The 26,484-nt window shown below is 38.5% G+C and overlaps 1 long non-coding RNA gene across 2 annotated transcripts in view; it reads left to right on the top strand.

Moving 5' to 3' along the window:
• Nucleotides 1-14,094: 14,094 nt before the first annotated feature.
• LOC138737746 (uncharacterized) overlaps nt 14,095-26,484 on the top strand; it is a 63,226-nt gene continuing 50,836 nt past the window's right edge. Inside the window, exon 1 of one of the 2 annotated variants that reach the window (XR_011341198.1) lies at nt 14,095-14,362. This is a non-coding gene — a long non-coding RNA (uncharacterized lncRNA). Of the gene's footprint in view, nt 14,363-22,769; nt 22,850-26,484 lie in introns of those variants that run through there. The other variant, XR_011341199.1, reaches the window with a different exon arrangement.

Raw genomic sequence — 26,484 nt, 5'->3', positions numbered from 1 at the left:
ATGAGGAATAGAGGGGTAAATGGAGGAAAATCCATGGCCAGATCTGCCATGATCCTGTTGATTAGGTGAGCAGGATAGAAAGGCAAGGTGTGTAATCCCGTACTCCTGCTGTCAGAAAAAAAATCCAAATTTGCACACTCCAAGCTCCCAAATTGTGGAAAAGTGATCACAAACAGATAATCTCTTTTAGTTGTTAAGATTCTCACTTATGTTAGCTGTCGCTCAATTCTGGCACTCTCAGCTCAGTATCAGATGGTGTAGTTTCAAGCAGTGGTTTGAGCACACAGGTCATTGTTTACAGTGTTTACTCAAGAATTGTTGGACTGTTGGAGGAGCAATCTTTGGGATAAGATGGTCTTTTAAGATTCCATTTGCCTTTTCAAATAAGCAAAAAGGATATCAAGCTTCTAGTTCTCCATCATCCCAGACACATTTATGTCTCAGCAACAGATTGGTAAAACGTATTGCTGCATCTAACAAGAGACAATTGCGCTTGAAAGGTCTGTGATGGCTGCATGGGACTATACTCTGATTGTCTCACTGAACTGCCATCCTATCATTTTCACCTTCCCTGTGTACCAGACCCAAGACCCTTCATGATAGTCAGCTTGATGTTGACTATGTCCCTTGACAAGGTCCAATCTATAGCTTTTCCACATTGTTATGAGGCTCACCTATTTATTTGAAATAAGCTGTGATATTAACTGTAGTTTGCTAAATACAAAAGAGACAGCAGGTGGTGGGAGTGAAGGAAGTGACATCATTTCGATGTCACTGCTAAATCTGAAGAACAAGCAAGCCGATGAAGGGAATAAGGAGTAAAGAGCGACTGATTTCTCAACACATTTTTATGTATCATCAAGTGTGATAAGTAGGCTTTATTTTGAGATTTTGTTGTGTTCTCCAAGGTGAGGTAAATTAGCACTGTGCATTTGACAAATTTCCAGGTAATGCTCTCAGTTATTGCTTTTAGACTATAGTCATGTAACGTCACAATCAAGGAATTTTGCCACTGCAAGGGCTGTCTAAAAAGGAATGTGCAGGAATTCTGAGTCAATTCCTGCCCCGCAATTTATCCTGCAGGACCCCTACAACTTTTTGGAGGAAGCCTGCAGTGTAAATCATACTGGAAAAATTCTTCGACGGTCATCCATTCTACTGCACGACCAATCACCAGGACTGTTGCACTCAGGTACTTGCAGTCTAAAAAGGCGCCCAGTGTGAGCGATCACAGGGGCAGTAATTATGTTAATTTTTTTCCACAGTTTTTCCCAACATTGCAGTCTAAAAACCATAAGTGTGAGCATTAACCACACTCATATCAGGTGGAACACAGCCTGAGGCAGAATAAAATTGTTTTCTCCTTGACCCAAATGACTCACCCCAATCTCCGACTGTCTCTTTTTTGCAACATTCAGTCATTGATCTCTGAGGGTGAGGTTGCCAGTTTGACAATGAATGGAAGACAGTTTTCTGGCAAAGCTGAATGCCTACTGGGACGGCGCTCAGACGACTTAAACTCACAAGGATCATTGGAACCAACACACAGAGCAGACTTTCATCATATCTGGATGCAAACCCAAGATGAAGCACAGAAAGCCTAGGTCTAACTTACAGCAGAAGAAATAATCTTGATAAGCTCTGAGTTAAAGATTTATTTGAGGATTTTAGAAGAAATTGTAGTTTGGAGAGGTTGCTAAGCAGCAGATTCTTTGACAGAACTTTCCTGTGTTCATTGTAATTCCTTTGTTCAAATTGTATAATTTCTTTTTAAAATATTTTTATTGAGTTTAACATATAAGCATAAATCAGAATTGATAATTACATAATAATTTATTTGTATACAAGTAAGCACACATACAAAAATAGTAGATAATACTACATCAATAATTGCTAATAGTACATCAGGAACATTTTATTGAAATGATCTGTGCAACTATGTTAAACCCATTTGTTGAAATGAATTGTATCAAGGAAAAAAAAGAAAAAACCTAAAAATGACAACTAAATCTAATCCAGCCTCTCTCTTCTAATCAAGGTAACCTTATAAATTAGTAAAAAGAAATCAATAATGTGGAAACACTGGTGACTGCCAGAGAACAGGCAATGAATGACCAGAACATGCAATAATGGTTAATTCTTCCAATTATAAAAACAGTTCTAAGAATGGGCCCTGCATTTTCATAAATTTAAACTTCCTATCTTTAATATTATTTCTAGTTTTCTCTAAACTTAATTAGGACATTACAACATGTAACCATGGTGTATGAGTAGGACATTACAACATGTAACCACGGTGTATGAGTAGGACGTTACAACATGTAACCACGGAGTATGAGTAGGACGTTACAACATGTAACCATGGAGTATGAGTAGGACATTACAACATGTAACCACGATGTATGTGTAGGACATTACAACATGTAACCACGATGTATGTGTAGGACATTACAACATGTAACCACGAAGTATGAGTAGGACATTACAACATGTAACCACGGTGTATGAGTAGGACGTTACAACATGTAACCACGGAGTATGAGTAGGACGTTACAACATGTAACCACGATGTATGAGTAGTACGTTACAACATGTAACCACGGAGTATGAATAGTACGTTACAACATGTAACCACGGTGTATGAGTAGGACGTTACAACATGTAACCACGGAGTATGAGTAGTACGTTACAACATGTAACCACGATGTATGAGTAGTACGTTACAACATGTAACCACGATGTATGAGTAGTACGTTACAACATGTAACCACGATGTATGAGTAGTACGTTACAACATGTAACCACGGAGTATGAGTAGGACGTTACAACATGTAACCACGGTGTATGAGTAGGGAATGAATCATCTTCGTGTCATTTCTATCTTCACCCCAAGTAAAAAATACCTTGTGTTAAGACTTAGAAAATTCCCATTCACCTTTATTATATACTTTTAAGCACATGATTACATTATGGAGATGACTGATAAAAGGAATTTGGCTGACTGCAAGATAAACCCGTCGATGTAATCACGTGGAAGGCTCGCCTTTGTGAGGTGTCTGAGGAGATTTAGTATGTCACCAAAGACTCTCAAAAACTTCTACAGGTGTACCACGGAGAACATTCTGGCTGGTTGCATCACTGCCTGGTATGGAGGCTCAGGACAAGAACAAACTCCAGAAGGTTGTTAACTCGGCCTGCGACTTCACTCGGCTACCATCAGGAAAAAGGTACAGGAGCCTAAAGACGACCGCCCAGTTGCACAAGGACAGCTTTTTCCCTGCTGCCATCAGATTCCTGAATAATCAATGAACCAAAGGCACTATCTTACTCTTTGTGCACCTTTTTAAAATCTATTGTTGGAAGGTGGTTTATATGAATGTTTGCACTGTGACAGAGAAGCTGCTCTTTTTAGCAAATGATTGGAGCTGGGGAACCAGATGTAAAATTGTGGGAGTGAAGGGCAAGGGGGATATTAGGGAAAAAGTACATAGTTATGATTAAGAATTCACTATCAGTAAGGTGAGTGGAAACAAAAGCAGTCAAAACTTTACAATTGGAATTGGATAAACAGAGTGGGAGGCAAGAGTTTACAGGGCCACAGGGAAAGACCTGTGAATTAAACTGTTGGGATTACTCGACTAGGAGGTGACTTGGACCTGATGATTTGAGTGACTTCATCCTGTATAACAGTTATTTTTATTTTTCTGTTCCCTCTTGTTGCCAGTTAATTAATAAGCTTGTCCTTTGTTATTACAGTATATTGTTTCTCCTGTTATGCTTATACATCTTCACCTCTATTTTAAGATGTATTTATTTGTAATATACCTTTATTAGTTGATTTATTCCTTTCTTTTATTTTAATCAAAAAGTAATACAGCTACTAAACTAGTCATATTATTTTATTTTAATTTGTGTGGCTACCCCTATTGTTTGGCAATGAAGTCATGGGTTTACAGAGAAACTACCATAGGGAAGGCTGGCGGCAAAACTCTGCATGCCAAACTGCATGAGTTTTTCAAGCTTTGTTGGGACCAAGGTAAACTGCCTCAGGATCTTCGTGATGCCACCATCATCACCCTGTACAAAAACAAAGGCGAGAAATCAGACTGCTCAAACTACAGGGGATTCACGTTGCTCTCCATTGCAGGCAAAATCTTCGCTAGGATTCTACTAAATAGAATAATACCTAGTGTCGCTGAGAATATTCTCCCAGAATCACAGTGCGGCTTTCGCGCAAACAGAGGAACCACTGACATGGTCTTTGCCCTCAGACAGCTCCAAGAAAAGTGCAGAGAACAAAACAAAGGACTCTACATCACCTTTGTTGACCTCACTAAAGCCTTCGACACCGTGAGCAGGAAAGGGCTTTGGCAAATACTAGAGCGCATCGGATGTCCCCCAAAGTTCCTCAACATGATTATCCAACTGCACGAAAACCAACAAGGTCGGGTCAGATACAGCAATGAGCTCTCTGAACCCTTCTCCATTAACAATGGCGTGAAGCAAGGCTGTGTTCTCGCACCAACCCTCTTTTCAATCTTCTTCAGCATGATGCTGAACCAAGCCATGAAAGACCCCAACAATGAAGACGCTGTTTACATCCGGTACCGCACGGATGGCAGTCTCTTCAATCTGAGGCGCCTGCAAGCTCACACCAAGACACAAGAGAAACTTGTCCGTGAACTACTCTTTGCAGATGATGCCGCTTTAGTTGCCCATTCAGAGCCAGCTCTTCAGCGCTTGACGTCCTGCTTTGTGGAAACTGCCAAAATGTTTGGCCTGGAAGTCAGCCTGAAGAAAACTGAGGTCCTCCATCAGCCAGCTCCCCACCATGACTACCAGCCCCCCCACATCTCCATCGGGCACACAAAACTCAAAACGGTCAACCAGTTTACCTATCTCGGCTGCACCATTTCATCAGATGCAAGGATCGACAATGAGATAGACAACAGACTCGCCAAGGCAAATAGCGCCTTTGGAAGACTACACAAAAGAGTCTGGAAAAACAACCAACTGAAAAACCTCACAAAGATAAGCGTATACAGAGCCGTTGTCATACCCACACTCCTGTTCGGCTCCGAATCATGGGTCGTCTACCGGCACCACCTACGGCTCCTAGAACGCTTCCACCAGCGTTGTCTCCGCTCCATCCTCAACATCCATTGGAGCGCTTACACCCCTAACGTCGAGGTACTCGAGATGGCAGAGGTCGACAGCATCGAGTCCACGCTGCTGAAGATCCAGCTGCGCTGGATGGGTCACGTCTCCAGAATGGAGGACCATCGCCTTCCCAAGATCGTATTATATGGCGAGCTCTCCACTGGCCACCGTGACAGAGGTGCACCAAAGAAAAGGTACAAGGACTGCCTAAAGAAATCTCTTGGTGCCTGTCACATTGACCACCGCCAGTGGGCTGATAACGCCTCAAACCGTGCATCTTGGCGCCTCACAGTTTGGCGGGCAGCAGCCTCCTTTGAAGAAGACCGCAGAGCCCACCTCACTGACAAAAGACAAAGGAGGAAAAACCCAACACCCAACCCCAACCAACCAATTTTCCCTTGCAACCGCTGCAATCGTGTCTGCCTGTCCCGCATCGGACTGGTCAGCCACAAACGAGCCTGCAGCTGACGTGGACTTTTTACCCCCTCCATAAATCTTCGTCCGCGAAGTCAAGCCAAAGAAAGAACCATAGGGGATTAAATATTCAGCCTCAAGTGGATCCATTGCTAAGGGTGGTTGTGGAACAGGGCTGTCACCAATCCTCACCGATTGCAGTCTGCAGAACAGGAAGTCATGGATCCATGGAGAAGGGGGGTGCTGAAGCCAAGGTCATGGAGTTTGGGGATGAGTTTATTTGGCACTGTTGTTTTGAATGTGGTGCGATAGATGGCAGAAAAAGACGTGACAACTCCTCTCTTCCAACACTTTCAATGTCATCCACCTGTCTGCCACCAACCAATCTATAGCAGATTCCAGAATTTTCCTATTTGGTGCAATTGACTAATTGTCCTATACCAAATTGTTTCCCTCATTAAGCAACTTAAACTTGAGGTGAATCAGTGCTGGAGGGTCAGAACCTCAGGGCATTTTTGCCTGCTGTTTCATAGTTCAGCAAATGTCTTTTCTGATACCATGTAAATGAAATACTTGTACATTTAATTATGAGTATATTAAAAGATTAATGAATGAAAATCTGACCATTAAACTGAATCTTTGAGTACTAATTATCACATGAACTTTCAGTAAATAAAACCAAACACAGAAACCGTGTCTAAAGGATTGGAGCCAAGATAACTAGCAAGCTCTGATTTTCTGATTGTGGAACATTAAAAAAGGTACAGATGCCTATTTTCAATTAGCATGGAGAGTTCTGGCTCAGGTTTTTGATTTTAATTGCTCAAATGCCCTGCCAGTTAGTGGTTCCTAATTACTCAGAATATAATCTGTTTTTTCAACATCATGCATCACTATCTGTCCAAGTTTATTCTGGACCAATGCCTACAGTACAATAATTGGGTAGAATGTGAACAAACATCCAAATCTACCTCGGCATCATTTGGATCTAAACCATGCACTAATGATTTTAAAAAGTGAATGAATGATCTACATTGGTAGATGGAGTTGTTGAATAAGGTGCTTCCTGTTTGGAGTTGCCTAAGGTCAGAGCTTTGTTTCACCAATTGCTATTTCTGTGTGTTGTACCAACGTAAAAACTGCAGCAATGTTTAGAGGACAACTTTAAACTAAGTCACTGGATGGGATAAGTAATAGTTTTTCACCTATCGGTACTTTACTCACCATTAAAACTGGCTTTACACCCAATTCTATTATTTTCACAATGGTCAGGCTTAGTTTAAAACTGCCCCCAACTATGGCTGTCAATTTCCAGAGGAGCCAAGATGTAGAAAAAGACTGCTACCAGATCTTGTACCACTTCAAGTCAATTTTATTGTCATCTGATTGCACAAGTACAACCTGATGAAACAGCTTTCTCTGGTCTTCGGTACGAAACATACAGACATACAATCAGAGATAACACACATACAGACAAACAATACATTTGCAGGATAAGTATTCATCAATACAAATAAATAAATATATAAACATTGTTTCATGAATATGGTTAGTGTAAACAGTTCCTTTGGTCATTCAGCATTCTCATTACACGTGGGAAGAAGCTGTTTCTCAGCCTAGCTCTGATATATCTCTTTTCCAATGGGAGCAACTGAACGATGCTGTGAGCAGGGTGAAAGGGATCCTCAATGATTTTGCACACCCTCTTCAGACAATGGTCCCAGTAAAACAGATTGACTGGAGGGAGGGAAACTCCAGTGATCCTCTATGCCACTCTTATGGTTCTGTGGATTTGATCTCCAATCCATTTCTCTGCAGCTTGCTTGGAGGAATGGATGCATGCATTTGTCTGGCTTCTGTCAAAGTTACAACACATGGCAGGTGGAACAATGAAAGAACTTCAAGGAAAATCATCCTCAAAAATCCTTGGGATAAGATCCTGACAGTTATCCTTCAATGCTCTGAGATAGTAGCAAAGTCTCTAGACTAGTATCTGGCTATTGGTTCAAGGACATGAGCTCAAATCTACCTCAGCAACTGGTGGATATAAATTCATGTAAATTAATGGCAATGAATGGCATCCTTGACCATTGTGAATATAATAGGATTAAGTGTAAAAACCCTTGGATTTAACAATGTTCTTCAGATGTAAGCCCATTATTCTTTCTTATTTTGGTATATGCATGACTCCAGACATAACCATGTGGTTGAGGCTTAACTAATTCCTTAGATCAATGTCCATATTTCATGAATGAATATATATTAAAATTCTTGCCCACCTGTGCAAATCACAAATGTTGCCAGTATAGTTCAGAGTTGGTGTGACTGACAGCTTAGGTTCAAGGGGAGCTCTCGCCCTTTGTCTCAGAAGGTTGAGGAAAGGAGTCCAGTGCAGGACATGATCATTGCAATGTGGTGCTGAGGCTAGAGTGTTACACAGTCAGAGATCTGCCTTCTTCTAGATGAGATATTAAACAAGACATACTTTCTTCTCTTGGGAGGATGCAAAAGATCAAAAGCACTTCCAAGAAGCTTTTTTTTTGACTAATATTTATCAGTCAACCCATTTCAGTAGAAACAAATTAGCTCATTATTCCAATCACAAAAAATGATGATATAACTAAATCCTCCAACCCTTTTCAAGAAGGCTCGCCAGAGGCTATACTTAGTGAGATGTCCAAGGAGATTCAGAATGTCACTGATGACTCTCGAAGACTTCTACAGGTGTACTGTGGAGAGCTTTCTGGCTGGTTGCATCACTGCCTGGAATGGAGGCACCAACTCTCAGGACAAGAATAAACTCCAGAGTGTTGTTAACTCGACCTGCAACATCTCAGGCACCAGACTTCACTCCATCGAGGACATCTACATGAGGTGGTGTCTTAAAAAAGCAGCCTCTATCCTCAGATTCCATTAGATTCCTGTAGTAATGTTGTAAGATGGTTATAATATGTATGTTTGCTCTATGACGCTGCCACAAAACACAGAATTTCATGATTTGTTCATGACAATAAATTCTGATTCCGATACTGGAATGAAGAAGATGCTTGGAGTGCAGACCAAATCTTGGAGAAAGTCTCCAGGGATGCAGAAGAAGATGGTGAGATTGATTTGTTAATGGAAGCAATTTCAGACTGCGGCTGAGGCTTGTGCATCATTCCACAGGGCTAAGAGCTGCAGGGGTGCACACAATGAAGCAATAAAGATGTCTTGGCAAGTTAAAGGAGTCTATGGAGATGTGAAGTTCAGGTGTTAAAGGATTTAAACGTCAGGTGGCTTGGTTTTGGAGAAGTTGAAATTTTCTGTGTGACAGACAGACTGTGTGAATGAGGTAAGCATTAAAATTTTGGAATCATTGCTTTCAGAAATCACAAGAATAAAAGCAGCATTTTCAGTAGCTGTAAATATAACTTCGATGCTTAAAGGCAGTCATTGTGGTGCAGAAGTATGGGGTCTGGAACACAGCTTATGGTTGAATATGATTCCAACTGAGGATAATTGTTTCCATTTGTTCAGCCTTGCTCAACCGTACAACAATAACTAAACTTTACTTACAATAGAGAAACACAAGGTACTCCAGATGTTGGGATCGGCTGGACGAGGAGGTCGAGCAGCATCAGTGAGGGTCGATGGAATTGCCGTCATTTCAGGTTAAGCCCTTCATTAAGGCGACACAGCAGTTCGCTGGCTTTAGTCTTGAGGTAGAATCACAGTGTCACAGGATGACACAAGCTGGAAGCCGATCACTGGACCTCACTGAGGAAAGTACCCATTTACCTGTATTGTCTTGAGCCCTAAACTTATTTAATATCCACGCAGCTATTGTTAACGAATGTATGATGAGATGTTTATCAAATGTCTTTTGAAAAAATACATGCTGCATCCTTTTCAATGATCTATCAACCCCATATTTAAAGTTCGTTTATTGTCACATGATTCAAAAATGCAGTGATGGAAATTGTTTTACGAGCAGTCCTGTGGACTCCTCATTCATAGCACAACAAGTAAAACAAGGTGCAAGAATACAAAGTGCAGAGATGCAGGGAAAGGATCAGATTCAGATTCAGAGGCAGAATTATCCCTTACTAGTAGTGCAAAAAAAAACTGTACTCAACAAACATGGAAACAAATAAAGAAATTGGAACAAACTGTGGAATACAGAGAGGGAAAAGAAACGAATCAGCAAGTGCAAAAGTAAGAGTTCTTAAATGAATCCCTGATTGAGTTAGTTGTTGAGGAGTCTGATGGTGGAGGAGTAGCAGCTGTTCCTGAACCTGCTGGTGTGAGATTTGTGGCACCTAGACCTCTTTCCTGATGGTAACAATGAGATCATAACATAAGCCAGGTGGCGTGGATCCTTGATTATTGCTGCTGCTCTCTGACAGCAGTGTTCCCTGTAGCTGTTTTCGATGTTGGGAAGAATTTTGCCTGTGATGTCCACTACCTTTTGTAAGGCTTTCTGACTCAGGGGTATTGGTGGCCCCCATACCAGACTGTGATGCAGCCAGTCAGCACACGTTCCACCGCACATCTTCAGAAATATGCCAGGGTTTCTTTACAACACCATTAGTGTGCTGGGCCCAGGAAAGATCCTTCGAGATAATGACTCCCAAGATCTTAAATTTGCTCACCCTCTCCACCTCTGATCATTCAGTGATCACTGGATCTAAATCAATTGATGCAAAGTAAAGGCAGCATAATTGTATTATGTTTGGGTTCATTCAGGTGTCTGATCATGCTGGGAAAGAAATTATCCTTGAATCTGGTGGGATGTGATCCTCTTCCTGATGGGAGTAAGGAGACAAGAGTATGGCCAGGGTGGGATGAGTCTTTTAGTATGCTGGTTGCTTTTTCAATGGAGCAGGAGCTATAAATAGAAGGCGAGGGATGTGTGCAATGCACTCGGTCACATTCACAACCCTCTGGAGTTTCTTGTGACCTTAGGTGGAGCAGTTTCCATCTGGCCAATGATGTATCTGTGTTAGTACAGATCTATCACCATTGTATGTAGTGTATATAGTTACAGTATCTAGACTGTGCTTACAGCGATTGGCTGAGAGCTTAGCCACACCTACTGTCTGGGTCTTAAAGGGTTGTGTCCCGAGCCAGGTCGGATCATTCCGGACTGGTCGGCCACCTGTGAAGAGCTCCTGTCTTTTGCTAATGAAAGCCTTGGTTTGGATCAGCAAGTCTTTGGTTCTTTCGACGAGCTCTACTGAATCCTGATAGGATACTTTAAATGGAGTAGCTGTGGAAGTTAAGGGACACAGGTGACATGCCACATTTGCTCAGACTTTGAGGAAGTAGAGGCACTGGTGTGTTTGCTTGGCATTTGCCTCGACATTGGTGGGTCAGGACAAGTCACTGGAGATGTTTACCCCAAGGAACGTACAGCTTTTTAATATCTCCTCTTTAGCACCATTAATACAGACTATGGATTGAACTCTGGGCTTCCTCTGCAAGTCCATAAGCTGTTGTTTCACCTTGATGACATCGAGGGAGAGGTTGTGGCTCCGACGCCATCCACAAGTTCCTCCACGGCATGAAGAGAGAGGTCGAAGATGCCTGTCAATACAGCTGCAGGCAGAGAGGACATTTTCAGTCACTTTCCGTGAAATCACTCTTCATAAGGCTGATCTGACATCTGCATCAGTGACTGTGGGTGTACTTAAGGTAGAGAAGTGTGTTCCACTGGCTTACTGGTCCCCTGCTTGAACTGGATAAAGAATGTATTGAGCCAATCTGGGTCAGGTGCACTGTTCTTTACTATTTTGCCCAGCTTTTCTTGTAGCTTGTGATGGCATTCATGCCCTGCCAAAAGCACCTTGTGTCTGTAAAGTTTGTCTGGGATTTAGTGGGAGCATTGTCTTGTAGTGTGCTTCCAGAATTCAGCTACATTGAAGTGACTGGAATTTAATTCTAGGTGGAATATAACACATAAACAGATACATATTCACATTTGGAACAAGGAAAAGCACAGAAGAGCAGCAGTGATTGCATGATGGTGCAGCAGTTAGTGCTGCTACCCCGACCACTGCAGGGGACTGATTCTGTCCTGATCTTAGGTGTTTTCTTTCTCTCTGTGACTACCTGTGATTCCTGCAGATGCTTCAGTTTCTTCTCAAAACATCTGGGGGTTTAATTGAACTCTCCTTTGCGTTGACTGATGGCATATAGAATCAAAAAAGTTGATGGATATACTATGGAGGTATTTTCTTCTTTGAACTGTGTCTGTGAGCCAGTTGGGGTTTCAGAGTTATGAAATAATGATTATAGTTATGGTGAATTTTCCTACAAACTACAAAATACTACAATTTTCCAAATTGGCATTTGATTTCTTGAGAAAAATTCCATTATGGAAACTAAAAATTGTAATTGTGGTGCTTTATAATAAATTTTAAAATTTCCATTTTAGCTTGTTCATATTTCCATGTTAACTTTTCTATTGCCTTTTTTCCCATTTTCCCTTTCCAAAGAAATTTCATAACTTGTTTATTTAAATCTTGAAAAAAAAATTGAGGTATAAATATAGGTAAAGTTTGAAATAAATATTGAATTCTTGGAAAAATATTAACTTTAATGCAGTTAACTCTCCCAATTAATGTAATAGGTAAATTTACCAAAATCTTTAACTTTTCATCTCTCTTTTTAAATATTGGAATGCAGTTTTTCCAATGATTTTTCAAATCATTATCAATGCATAAACCTGAATATTTAATCTTATCTGTCCATGTAAATTGAACTTTTTGCTGACATGTGAATAATCTCCTTTTACCAATTACATTATTTCACTTTTATCCCAATTTATTGTATATCCTGAAATCTTCCCATGCTCTAATAACTGACTATAAATTCTTGGCAATTATAATTGCAGTAAAGTTAAATAAACTAATACATCACCAGCAAATAAACTAATTTTATGTTCGATCTGATTTATCTCAAATCTTTCAAATGGCAATTATCTCGAACCTTTTGAGCGAGAGGTTCTATAGCTAAAGCAAACAATGCTAGTGATAAAGGACACCCCTGTTTACTAAATCCAGTTAAATTAAAAGACTGAGAAATCTGTCAATTTGTTATTACCTTAACTTTTGGATTTCTGTATAGTGCCTTAATTGAATTAATAAAATTTACACCAAAACCAAATTTACTTAGAACCTTAAACAGAAAATCCCATTCTAACCTATTGAAAGCTTTTTCTGCATCTAAAGCTACTATAACACTTACATTTTCTTTTAGTTTCTATGTTTGTTAAAACTAAATCATCTTTGGTGGACATTGAATTAAATAAGATAGGAGAAATTATACCAGAAGAGTTTATTTATAAATGGGGATCAAAATCTATAAAAGATGTCCTGATTTTAAAACATTTGCTTAGTGTTTGGAATAAAGTTAAACTAGAAATTGATGGAAATCTTCTTTTGTTAAAATTAATCCTTTATTAATTTTTTAAAAAGATCAATTATCTTTTCAATATATGGAATAATAAAAGAATTTCAAAACTAGGTGATTGCTATGATAACGGTAGCTTGATGTGTTTTGATCAATTAATAATGAAATATGATATTCCTCATAATATGCTATTTTGTTATTTTCAGTTGAGAACTTATTTGAGAGAGAAATTAGGATCAGAAATGGTTTTGAAAGATCTTTCAAATTTGGAGCAAATTATAGTTGATTGAATGACTAAAAAATTTATTTCAATTGAGTATATTTTGTTACAAGTACAAGTACCTAAGGTAGGTTTGCTTAATTCAAAAGAAAGGTGAGAACAAGATTTAAATATGATAATAGATCAGCAGGATTGGCAAAATTTCTGTAAAGATGTTATGTCCAATACTATTAATGTAAGATATAGATTACTTCATTATACTTTTCTACATCAATTGTATAATCACACCTCAGAAACTGAATAGATGGAGATCAAATTTATCAAATCAATGTTTTAGATATGGAACAGAAATTAGAACTTTTTTTTCATTCTACATGATCTTGCTCAAAGGTTAATTCTTTTTGGGTTTCTGTTAGTAAATTTTTGTAATGAATTGCTAGAGTGATTTTTCCATTAAATCCTGAATTATTCTTAGGAAATTTTGAAAATGTTACTCCTAAATTACTGTTGTCAGATTCTCAATTAAAATTTGTTGTTAGCTTTAGTAATAGCAAGGAAATGTATCGCTGTAACATGGAAATCCAATATTTCATTAACATTAGATAGATGGCATGTTGAGATTCAAAGTTGTATTCCCTTAGAAAAAAAATGACTTACAATATGAGGGGTAATTATTTTTTATTCCTACAAATTCGAAGCCTGTACACTAGATCTATGAGGCTAAAATTATAATTTACTTAAAATTATTTTTTAAATTCTCCTGTCCAGTGAAGTTTTCCCTATAATAATTTTATCTTATTTTTGTTTCTTGAGTGTCATCTGATGCTATCCAAATTGATTATTATGTAGTTATGATATCATGTATTTTAGATATGGTAATAAATTAGGTTTAGGCGGGGTGGGAGGGTTAGGAGGAGTTTTTAGTTACTAGCTATTAGTAGTTTTAGCTTTAGCTTTTAGTTTTTTAATATTTGTTTATATTTTTTCTATATTTCTTCAACAAATCCCACTCAACTAGGTGATCTACGTTACTCCTGTATGTTTCTTCATTGCTATCTGTGATCCCAGCAACAGTGGTGTAATTGGCAAACTTGTAGATAGCATTTGTACTGTACCTAGCCACACAACTATAGGCATAGAGAAAGTAGAGCAATGGGCTAAGAACACATCCTTAAGGTATGCCTGTGTTGATTGTCAATGAGGAAATGCTATTATCATTCCAGAACTGACGGTGGTCTTCTGATAAGGTATCAAGGATCCAGTTACAGAGGCCCAGGTTTTGAAGTTTGCTGACCAGTACTGAGGGGATGATGGTATTGAAAGCTGATCCAGTGCTAGTGAGATTGCATCTGCTGTGGAGCGATTGTGGCTAAGCTTCTCAATTTTTACCCATTTAATAGTCTAACTAAGGAGGGCTGACTAACTGGGCTTGAGCAGCATAAATCTGTTGAATAGCTTAGATTTCAAATTCATTGCGATTTCCATTGCAACGTCAGCAAGGCTTCCTTTGATTTGCAGACAAATAATTCGAGGCTCACCTCACCAGTCTTTTCATGCTATTCAAGCACAAGTGAATATGTTTGTTCTCTTGAATCGCTAATTACATCCAGAATCTTCAGTTTAATTATAAATAATTCCAAGTATGGTTTTAGATTCTATCTGAACTTTTCAGACTTCGTAATATTATAAAAAGACCATTACTGAAAATATTTCTTGAGTTCCGATAAGCTTCCTGTGAGTTTCCTCTCTGCTTTTACAAAAATGAGTTAACACCAAACTATATGTTGCTTCAGTTATTAACTTTGATTAGTTTAAACTTATAGTTCCTCGACATTTATATTGAAATTTTATTTACAACACGCTTGAAGCCGATTCTGGCCATTTAAACCCAGCCACCCAATTACACCCAAATTAATTTACAATCCCATATGTTTTTGAGGGTGGGAGGAAACCCAAGGAGACCCAGGAAGAAAGTAGAAACTCCTTTAAACAATGCCAGATTCGATCCCTGGTCTCTGGCACTGTAATTCTTTTCTTTGGCTTGGCTTCGCGGACGAAAATTTATGGAGGGGCTAAAAGTCCACGTCAGCTGCAGGCTCGATTGTGGCTGACAAGTCCGATGCGGGACAGGCAGACACGGTTGCAGCGGTTGCAGGGGAAAATTGGTGGGTTGGGGTTGGGTGTTGGGTTTTTCCTCCTTTGTCTTTTGTCAGTGAGGTGGGCTCTGTGGTCTTCTTCAAAGCCGAACTGTGAGGCGCCAAGATGCACGGTTTGAGGCGAGATCAGCCCACTGGCGGTGGTCAATGTGGCAGGCACCAAGAGATTTCTTTAGGCAGTCCTTGTACCTCTTCTTTGGTGCACCTCTGTCACGGTGGCCAGTGGAGAGCTCGCCATATAACACGATCTTGGGAAAGCGATGGTCCTCCATTCTGGAGACGTGACCCACCCAGCGCAGCTGGATCTTCAGCAGCGTGGACTCGTAATACCATCACGGCAACTGCACCACTAACTGTGCTGCCAACTTAGATGTTACATTTGACTATGACAGCACATTACAGGGACTGTAAATGACCTGATGGTGAAATATTGTCAGGGCTTTGACTTTGACTTGTATCTAATAGTTAACTTTATGAATCCTCACATATGGGAAAAAATCATCAGATGTTGGTGCTAATAAGTTCCAGTCTGAAGATATTCTGGTGTGTATTTTTCAAATTCCCCAGTCTATCTTATCTTGCTATTCAGGCATGCCAGGTTGAACTCATATTTGGCAGAGTTGAGATGGTATGCATTTTATCAAGCTGTAGTTTATGCTGACAAAAGGCAAAGGAGGAAAAACCCAACACCCAACCCCAACCAACCAATTTTCCCCTGCAACCGCTGCAACCGTGTCTGCCTGTCCCGCATTGGACTTGTCAGCCACAAACGAGCCTTCAGCTGACGTGGACATTTACCTCTCCATAAATCTTCGTCCGCGAAGCCAAGCCAAAGAGTTTATGCTGGCATCCAGCAGTGAAAGCTCAAAGAAAATAAAAATTACAGTCATGTGTGACTTTCACTAGGCCATTCAAAGCGCAAGAAATAATTAAGGTGTTTGTTCTTCCCGTAGAGATTCAGGCAGCTTGATGGTAGGCTATGCATGTAGATAAGGAAGTAAGAAACCAATTACACCTAGTGGAACAGTGGTATCTCCACAATGGCTCAAGGCACAAGTCCACTTCCATTGTATAAAGGTTCTCACCTCACAGTTGAATGCAGGAATAGCAAAAATAAACTCTACGAGATAGTCACAATTCAGGCACTTGAAATTCAACAAAACTCTCAGTCAACTTGAAATTTCTAAACACACCTAATGATGAAAACAGGAGCAAGACTTCTTTGGGGAATATTTTGACAAGACTCCAGTAAAATACTGAATTGAAAACCCCAGCTGTTTGGGACCTTCATTGGGTCACAGAGGGTTAGCTGTGGTGCGTAAGTAACATTCCCATTTCTGAGTCAGGTATCTGTATTCGAGCTACAGAATTGAGCATATGTTCTATTCTGGGACTTATGTGCAGTATTGAGGGAATGCTCAGATTCAGAATAAGAATTTATTGTCATGTACATGTCATAAAATTCGTTGTTTTGCAGTAGCATCACCGTGCGAACATTTATACAAACCACTTTACAAAATAAATAGACATAGTGCAAGCAAAAGAAAACATCAAAGTAAGGTGGTGTCTGTGGTTCATTATTCATTCAGGAATCTGATGGAAGAGGCGAAGAGGCTGTCCTTGTTCTGCTGAGTGCTCATCTTCAGACTCCTGTACCTTTTATCCAATACCTTTTATCCAATGGTAGCAGATTGAAGAGAGCCTGGGTGGTGGGGGACCTTTGAAGATAGAGGCTGCTTTCTTATGACTCATTTAGATGCCCTCAATGGAAGGAAGACTGGTGCCCTTGATGTCACAGGAGTTTTTTTTTGTCACCTCCATACCCAATAGTGATGCAACCAGTTGAGAGTGATGCTGACAGAAATTCTGTCTGTAGCCCCTTTCATGCTTGCACCCCAGTAAATCAGCCATTCAGTGTCCTGGGATAGGAATGGGGGTTTGATCTTTCACACTAGACCACTCCTAAGCGGGACACTGAATGCTTTCACTCTTGCAAGGGTTTATCTCTGGTGTTTGGTCTGTTCTACCTTTAATCGGAAGTGCCTGCAATGCAATTGCCTGTTTCACACTTGCCTGATCTCAACGCCAGCGTCTGTAGACGCCGAAGATTGTGCTAGGGGTCAAGGTCGGCAATCCCTGGCATGAGATGATGTCGTCTGACACCGGCATTGAGCAGATTTTGCTTTCACACTTGTCACTTTAAAGGCCGATTGGCGTTGGATTCTTGGTTTCACTGACAAGTGTGAAAGGGGCTTATATAACTTAATAAAATATATTTAAGACAAGGTTGGATAGATTTTTACATAGCAGGGGAATTAAGGGATATGGGGAAAAGGCAGGTCAGTGAAGGTGAGCATATCATCAGATCAGATCTTCTTTCTTTGGCTTGGCTTCGTGGACGAAGATTTATGGAGGGGGTAAATGTCCACGTCAGCTGCAGGCTCGTTTGTGGCTGACAAGTCCGATGCGGGACAGGCAGACACGGTTGCAGTGGTTGCAGGGGAAAATTGGTTGGTTGGGGTAGGGTGTTGGGCTTTTCCTCCTTTGTCTTTTGTCAGTGAGGTGGGCTCTCCGGTCTTCTTCAAAGGAGGTTGCTGCCCGCCGAACTGTGAGGGGCCAAGATGCACGGTTTGAGGCGATATCAGCCCACTGGCGGTGGTCAATGTGGCAGGCACCAAGAGATTTCTTTAGGCAGTCCTTGTACCTTTTCTTTGGTGCACCTCTGTCATGGTGGCCAGTGGAGAGCTCGCCATATAACACGATCTTGGGAAGGCGATGGTCCTCCATTCTGGAGACGTGACCTACCCAGCGCAGCTGGATCTTCAGCAGCGTGGACTCGATGCTGTCGACCTCTGCCATCTCGAGTACTTCGACGTTAGGGATGAAAGCGCTCCAATGAATGTTGAGGATGGAGTGGAGACAACGCTGGTGGAAGTGTTCTAGGAGCCATAGGTGATGCCGGTAGAGGACCCATGATTTGGAGCCGAACAGGAGTGTGGTATGACAACGGCTCTGCATACGCTTATTTTTGTGAGGTTTTTCAGTTGGTTGTTTTTCCAGACTCTTTTGTGTAGTCTTCCAAAGGCGCTATTTGCCTTGGCGAGTCTGTTGTCTATCTCGTTGTCGATCCTTGCATCTGATGAAATGGTGCAGCCGAGATAGGTAAACTGGTTGACCGTTTTGAGTTTTGTGTGCCCGATGGAGATGTGGGGGGGCTGGTAGTCATGGTGGGGAGCTGGCTGATGGAGGACCTCAGTTTTCTTCAGGCTGACTTCCAGGCCAAACATTTTGGCAGTTTCCGCAAAACCGGACATCAAGTGCTGAAGAGCTGGCTCTGAATGGGCAACTAAAGCGGCATCATCTGCAAAGAGTAGTTCATGGACAAGTTTCTCTTGTGTCTTGGTGTGAGCTTGCAGGCGCCTCAGATTGAAGAGACTGATCTCATTTAATGGCAGAGCAGGCTCGACGAGCTGGATGGCCTACTCCAGCTCTTATTTCTTATGCTCTGTTGATAAAACACTAAACTTAGGTTGCAACCCTTTTCTCAGGTGGACCTAACAGATCTCATGGCTCTTCACAGAAAATCAGATTGAGCAAATTAGGTCTTTATTCTTTGGAGTATAGAAGGTTGTGAGGGGATTTGATAGAGGTATTTAAAATTAGGAGAGGGATAGATAGAGCTGACGTGGATAGGGTTTTTCCATTGAAAGTAGAAGAGATTGAAACAAGAGGTCATGAGTTAAGAGTTAAAGGGTAAAAGTTTAGAAGTAACATGAAGGGGAACTCCTTTACTCAGAGAGTGGTGGCTGTGTGGAATGAGCTTCAGGGAGAAGTAGTGGTGACAGGATCAATTTTGTCATTTAAGGAAAATTTAGATAGGTATATAGGGAAGAGAATGGAAGGTTGTGGGCAAGGTGCAGGTAGGTGGGACTAGAGGAGTGTACTTACTTAGGTGTGGACTAGAAGGGCCAAAATGGCCTGTTTCCCTGCTGTCATTGTTCTATATGGTTATATGGGATACATTTTTGCTTTGTTATTTTGTTCATAGGAATTAGTTTGTAAGATTAAGGAATATGTCAGTTCTTATCCTGTTTAAACCAAGGCAAAGCAAACAACATTATCATTATCTCTATCCATAAATAATCCAAAAACAGCATAATTAATTAGAATCTTTAATTAGAATGCTAGGCATTTTCATATCTGCCCAACAATATGTCGAATGCACAAATATTTATATTTTACTCATTGGAAATATTGTTCAAATGTTCCTGCTTCTCCTTATGATTACCTTATGATTAGTAGTTCCCAAACTTTCTTAATGTTCGATAAAGAACTATTGCTCAATCTTAAAAATGGTTCATCAAGGGCTGAAAACCGCCCTTTCTGATTAGGTCTAAAATTATATTCTTCCCAGGTAAGATTAAAATCTAAGTCTAGGGAAAGCCTCAACTTTAAGGAATTTAAGAATTTTCTAATCTGTAAATAGCGAAAGAAATATTGATTTAGTCATTTAAATTTTAAAGATAATTGCTCAAGAGAGGCAGGTTTTAGTCTTTTTATAAGTCCAAGAAAGAATGATACCTCACCTAGACCAATGTCTTGAACCGAGGGTGAAAAAAAAGGAATTATGTAAAATTGGACTAATGAATAAAAATTGATGATAACAAAATTGGAACCAAATATGCAAAGTATGTCTAACTACCAAATTATCAATTAGTTTGGAGCGTGGAAAAGGCAAATATTGAGATAAGAGAATGTCTTTTAATGGATTTCATCTCTAGATCAATCCATTTTGAGGCCCTGAATATTCATTATGATGTATCTAAATAATCATATATCTAATGTTCACTGCCCAGTAATAAAGTGTCAAATTAGGTAATTCCATGTTGAGGTGCTGCTATTTGATAATGATAAAGGCAGGTTACGGGGGCGTGGCAAGATGGCGTAGAGTCTAGATGTGCAATCTCAACCTCTCTGGCCAGACTTTTAAATACCCATTTTTTAACCCTTTGTTTTCAAGTTTAAACTTTTTAAATTTTAGTTTAAACAATTAAGGAATCATTATGGCCACTAATGGTTAAAAGACTAGACCTCAAGTTCAAAAGAAGTTACATTTTCAAAGTGTTGAAGATTTGGGGCCTAGACAACTTGAAATGGCCCCAGGCTCAATTTCTTCATTGCCTAAATCCCAAAGATCGCCTGTGGGGGCTGAATTAAAAGATCTATTACTCACCAAATGAAGGATGGCGCTGGAATTACCCGTTCTTCGGAAGAAGGTGCGTGTTCCCAAGAAGTGGACCCCAATTTGGAAAGCCTTTTGATTTCAATGGAGGGAGCATACAGGAAGATGACTCCAATGTTGGAAATGCATCAGGTAGCATTTCAATCTGAAGAAATCGTTTTCCTTTGTGAATTGATGAGAAAACAGCAAGATGCGGGGGGAAACCAGCAGCGACCCCCTGAGGAAGTCGGGGGGCCGTCGCTGGGAGTCCAGACCTGCAGTAAAACTTTTAAAATGCCTTCTGTTGAGTTGCAGCAGGAGCTGCAGTTACCTTGTTCTGCCACTATGTCATTGAGAGCAGAGCTGAGCTTTACTGAATCACAATGTATGCAATTGAATACAATTATTCAAACTGTTATAAAACCTTTGTTGACATCTCAAATGAATGAAATGGTTCAAATGAATGCTCATATAAGTTCAGAATTAAATATGGTTAAGACATGTGTGGATGCATCTTATGAAGAATTTAAAAAAAACTTCAGACTGCTTTTTTGGACTGTAAACAACAAATGATTTCTAACACAGAAAAAGTGTTGAAGGTGGAAAAATCAGTCATAGAATTAGGAGATTGTGAGAAGGAGCTAGAAAGAAAAATAGATTATTTGGAAAATCAAAGCAGAAAGAATAATATGAAAATGTACCAGAAGGTATAGAAAGACAAGATCCTCTTCGTTTTTTTAAAGACTGGATTCCACAAATATTAGGGCAAGAATTTTTCTCTGGGGGACTGGTACTGGAAAGAGCACATAGAGCTTTAAGAAGAATTCCCTCAGCTGGTCAACCACCGAGACTGGCAATAATTCGATGTCTGAGTTATTTGGATAGAGAAGCAATACTTCAACTTGCAATACAAAATGCGAGACAACGACAAACCCCATAGTTGATTCAGAATAGCAGAGTCTTTTTTTATCCTGATCTGAGTCAAGACGTCATTCAACATCAAGGTCAATTCAATCCAGTTAACGAAGTTTTGTGGTGTAAAGGTTATAAGTCTGCTTTTCGTTACCCTGCAGTGTTGAAGGTGTTTTATGGAGATTATCAATTTTGGTTTTTTGAAACTGATTGTGAAGCAATGATTTTTGCTGACTCATTGCCAGATATAAGAGGACAAAGACATAGTCCACCATTATCTCCTAAAGAAAAATTTGGTAGCTCTGGAAACAGAAGAAATGGCAGAAATGGGAAAAACGAGAATGGAAAGAGTCTACCTCCTTCCGAAATGGGATTTTCGAGATTGGAATCTTTTGGATGAAAATAAGAATTTTTCTTTTATTCTATTTTTCTTTTGCTATTATGATATTTTGATGTTACTGATTGTTTGGCTGGAAGGGAGAGATTTGCACCAAGTTCTTTACTAGTCATCAGCCACTGTTGGGTGACCCACACCCAATTTTTGTTTAGGGGATTACTACCTTTTGGAAGTATTTTTTTGGGGGGGGGGATTATCTTTTTTTTTTCCTTTTTCTTTATTTTTTTTAACTTTTTTTTAGTTTTTTATTTGTGATCTTTTTTTTATTGGAGGGCCTATATACGTTGATCTGAGTTTTTATATAAAGATATTATTGGTATTTAGTAATAATAGTAGATATGTCAAAGCTGAGGTTTGCTATTTTAATGTTCAAGGATTAAATAGTACGATTAAATGTAAGCGAGTTTTGGCGTATATTAAGAAAATGAAAATTGATATTTCCTTTTTACAAGAAACACATTTGAATGTGAAATTAAAAAGGGATTGGGTCGGGCAAGTATATTCTTCTTCATTTAATTCTAGAGCTAAAGGTGTAGCAATTTTGATACATAAAAATTTATCTTCTGAATTACAATCAATGGAAGAAAAGGCAGGATGTATTCTTAAATTGAATTGTAAGATTTTTAGTGAATTTTGGACTTTACTTAATATTTATGCTCCAAATACAGATGATGAAGTCTTTATTTCGGATGCATTTTTATGTTTGGGTCAAGCTAATGATAATATTTTCGTTGGTGGTGATTTCAATTGTGTTTTGGAACCTTTATTAGATAAATCTCCGAAGAAAGTTAAAAAATCCAAGATGCCAATCCAAGTGTTGATGAAAGTTCTTAATTTAGTAGATATTTGGAGATGTCTTAATCCGACAGAGAAAGATTTTTCCTTTTATTCATCCAGACATGAATCGTTTTCAAGGTTTGACTTCTTTTTAGTATCGGCACATTTACAAGGGAAAATACAACAAGCGGAATACAAGGGTAGGGTGAATTCAGATCATTCTCTGTTATATTTTACATATGAAACTTCAGAGAAAATTAAAATAGCTTATCGTTGGAGATTTAATACAATGTTGTTAAAAAATATGGAATTTATTGATTTTTTGTAAAAACAAATTAATTTTTTTTAAAGAAAATTCTAATTCTGTTCAAAGTAAGTTTGTATTATGGGATGCTATGAAAGCCTATTTGAGAGGACAAATAATTAGTTATACTTCTAAAATAAAAAAAGAATCAATTAAATCAGAGTTTTGAATTAGAGAAACAGATTGATGAGTTAGAAAAGGAATTTCAGAAAAATGCTACAGAAGATCAGAAAATAGAATTATCTAGGCTGACATTGAAATATAATACTTTGCAATCTTATCAATTTGAATGTGTGATTAATAGGACTAAACAATGGTATTGCGAATGGGGAGAGAATGCACATAAGGTATTGGTGTGACAATTAAAGAAAGAACAGATATCGAGGACTATTAATGCTGTTGGAATTCTCTTATTACTTATGAACCTCGTGAGAATAATGATGAATTTTATTCATTTTATAAAAAGTTATATACATCTGAAGGAAAACAGGAAACTGGATCAATTGATTTTTTAAAAAATCACAGTTGAATTTACTGATATTAGAGGATGGAGATATACAGGAGTTAGAAGAACCATTTACTGATTCGAAAATTAAAATGGCTATGCTGGAAATGCTGAACAGTAAATTGCCTGGTGATGATGGATTTTCGGTTGAATTTTATAAATTTTTTTATGATGATTATCTACAGTGTTTGGGGATGTATTATGTCAAGTTGGAGAATGTTATGATTTACCTGAGTCTTGTTCTAGTGCTTTAATTACAGTAATTCCTAAAAAAGATAGAGATCCTGGAAGGTATCTTCATTTTGGCTAATTTCGTTGTTAAATGTAGATTATAAAATAATAGCTAAAATATTAGCGAATAGACTGGCTAGATTTTTACCAAAGTTCATTCATATTGATCAAACAGGTTTTATAAAGAATAGATATGCTTCAGATAACATTTTGTGAGTGATTAGTTTGATTAATAGATTTCGACAATCTTTAGATCATCCTTAGATGCAGAAAAAGCATTTGATAGTGTTGAATGGAATTTTTTGTTTAAAGTTTTGGAGAAATTTAAGTTTGGTCCATCTTTTATTGCTTGGATTAGGGCTCTATATAGTAAACCGATAGCTAGAGTGTTGATGAATGGTTTGATTTCAGAATCTTTTAAGTTAACTCGATCAACTCGTCAAGGTTGTCCTTTATCACCAGCTTTGTTTGTGTTAGTGATTGAACCTTTAGCACAATACATAAGACAAAGTACACAGATACAAGGTATGAAAGTTTTAGATGAGGGGTATAAAATTAATTTATTTGCTGATGACGTATTGGTGTATTTAATAAACCCAGCTCAGTCACTTTTGCATTTGAAGGAATGTTTAATACAATATGGATGTCTTAACCATATATAACCATATAACCATATACAGCACAGAACAGGCCAGTTTGGCTCTATTAGTCCATGCCGGAACAAATCCCCACCCTCCTAGGCCCACTGACCAGCACCTGGTCCATACTCCTCCAATCCTCTCCCCTCCATGTAATTATCCAGTCTTTCCTTAAATGTAAATAATGTCCTTGCTTCAACCACCTCTGCCAGAAGCTTATTCCACATCCAACCACCCTTTGCGTGAAAAAAGTTTCCCTCATGATCCCCTTATAATTTTCCCCCTGCAATCTCAAACCATGGCCTCTGGTTTGAATATCCCCCACTCTTAATTGAAAAAGCCTTTCCACGTTGACTCTCTCTGTCCCTTTTAAAATCTTGAACACCTCCATCCAGTCCCCCCTCAATCTTCTACGTTCCAGAGAAAAAAGCCCCAGGGTGCTCAACCTTTCTCTGTAACTCAAACCCTAACATCCTGTCAACATTCTCATGAACCTCTCTGCACTCTCTCTATTTTGTTTATATCCTTACTATAATTTGGTGACCAAAACTGCACACAGTATTCCAAACTTGGCCTCACCAATGCTTTGTACAATTTCATCATAACATTCTAACTCTTGAATTCAATACTCCAATTTATGAAGGCCAACATTCCAAATGCCTTCTTCACCACTCTATCTACCTGAGTATCCACTTTGAGGGTACTATTTACCATAACTCCTAAATCCCTTTGTTGCTCTGCACTCCTCAATTGTCTTTCTGGATATAAAGTCAATTGGGAAAAAAGTGAAATGTTACCGGTAAGTGAAGGAGATTATTCAGTTTATAAGAATATTATTAATTTGAAATGGACTGATTGAATTAAATATCTGGGTATAATTTTGAATGTTAATTATCAATCTTTATATAAATTAAATTATGTTCCATTAATGAAAAAAATTAAAACTGATTTGATTAAATGGAAAGATTTACCTATTAATTTAATGGAAAGGATAAATACAATTAAGATTAATATCTTTCCACGTATATAATATTTGTTTCAATCTATTCCGTATTTACTTGATACATTTTTTTTTCGAGATTTAAATAGAATGGTTAGGGAGTTTTTATGGAGGGGTAAATTTTCGAGAGTAGCTTTGAATAAATTAAATTGGAAATATGAGTTAGGGGGATTACGTTTACCACATTTTCAAAATTATTATGAGGCAGCTCAACTTAAATTTATTAGTTAATTGATGGATTTGGTATGGACTCCTAGTTGGGCTAAAATTGAGATAGCAAGTATTTCTGAATTTGAAATACATCAATTTTTGTTTAGGTGGAATATGAATTTGTTACAACAATATAATGTGCCTATACTAAAATATTTAATGAAGTTATGGATAAAGAAAAATAAAATGATAGGTTCTAGGGGTAAATTATTGGCTTTGACTCCTTTGTATAATAGTCAACTTATTTCTTTTTCAATACATAATCAAAATTTATTGCATTGGAGATTTAAAGGTGTGAAAAATTTGTGAGAATGTTTTAAAGAGGGTAAGTTTTTATCTTTTAATCAGATGAGGGAAGATTTTGGTGTTGATAAGAATTCTTTATTTCTTTATTATCAAATTCGATCTTTGGTAAAATGTATGTTTGGTAAAGAAATGATTTTACCTAAAATGACTAAATTTGAGACTTTTCTTATGAAGGTACCAGAGAAGGGTTATATTTCATTTATGTATCAAATATTACAGGATGGTATGGATAAAAAAGGTTGGGATATATCTAAAATTAAATGGGAAGCAGATATTGGTTTTATTTTTTCTGAAGAGGATTGGTTAGATATCTGTTATGATAGTGTAACTAGATTAATGAATGACATTATGCAATGATTAATTACAATTTTTACATCAATTATATTTGACACCTGAAAAATTTAAAAAATATGGTTTTAATGAATCAGATTTGTGTTTTAGATGTGGTGATGTGGTTGGAACTTTTTTTCATGCTGTTTGGTCATGTATACATATACAATCTTTTTGGAAGAAAATTCAATTGTTTTTAGAATATCTGTATAAGATTAAAATAGTTTTAGATCCAACAGTATTTTTATTGGGTAGTTTGCAACCTCTGAAAGGCTTGGGATTAGATAAGTTTCAGCTTGCTTTTGTATATT

This window comes from Narcine bancroftii, chromosome 6 (assembly GCF_036971445.1).
Source record: "Narcine bancroftii isolate sNarBan1 chromosome 6, sNarBan1.hap1, whole genome shotgun sequence".
NCBI lineage: Eukaryota > Metazoa > Chordata > Chondrichthyes > Torpediniformes > Narcinidae > Narcine > Narcine bancroftii.
Note: the sequence above shows the minus strand (reverse complement) of the source record. Positions and strands in the feature narration are given on the sequence as shown.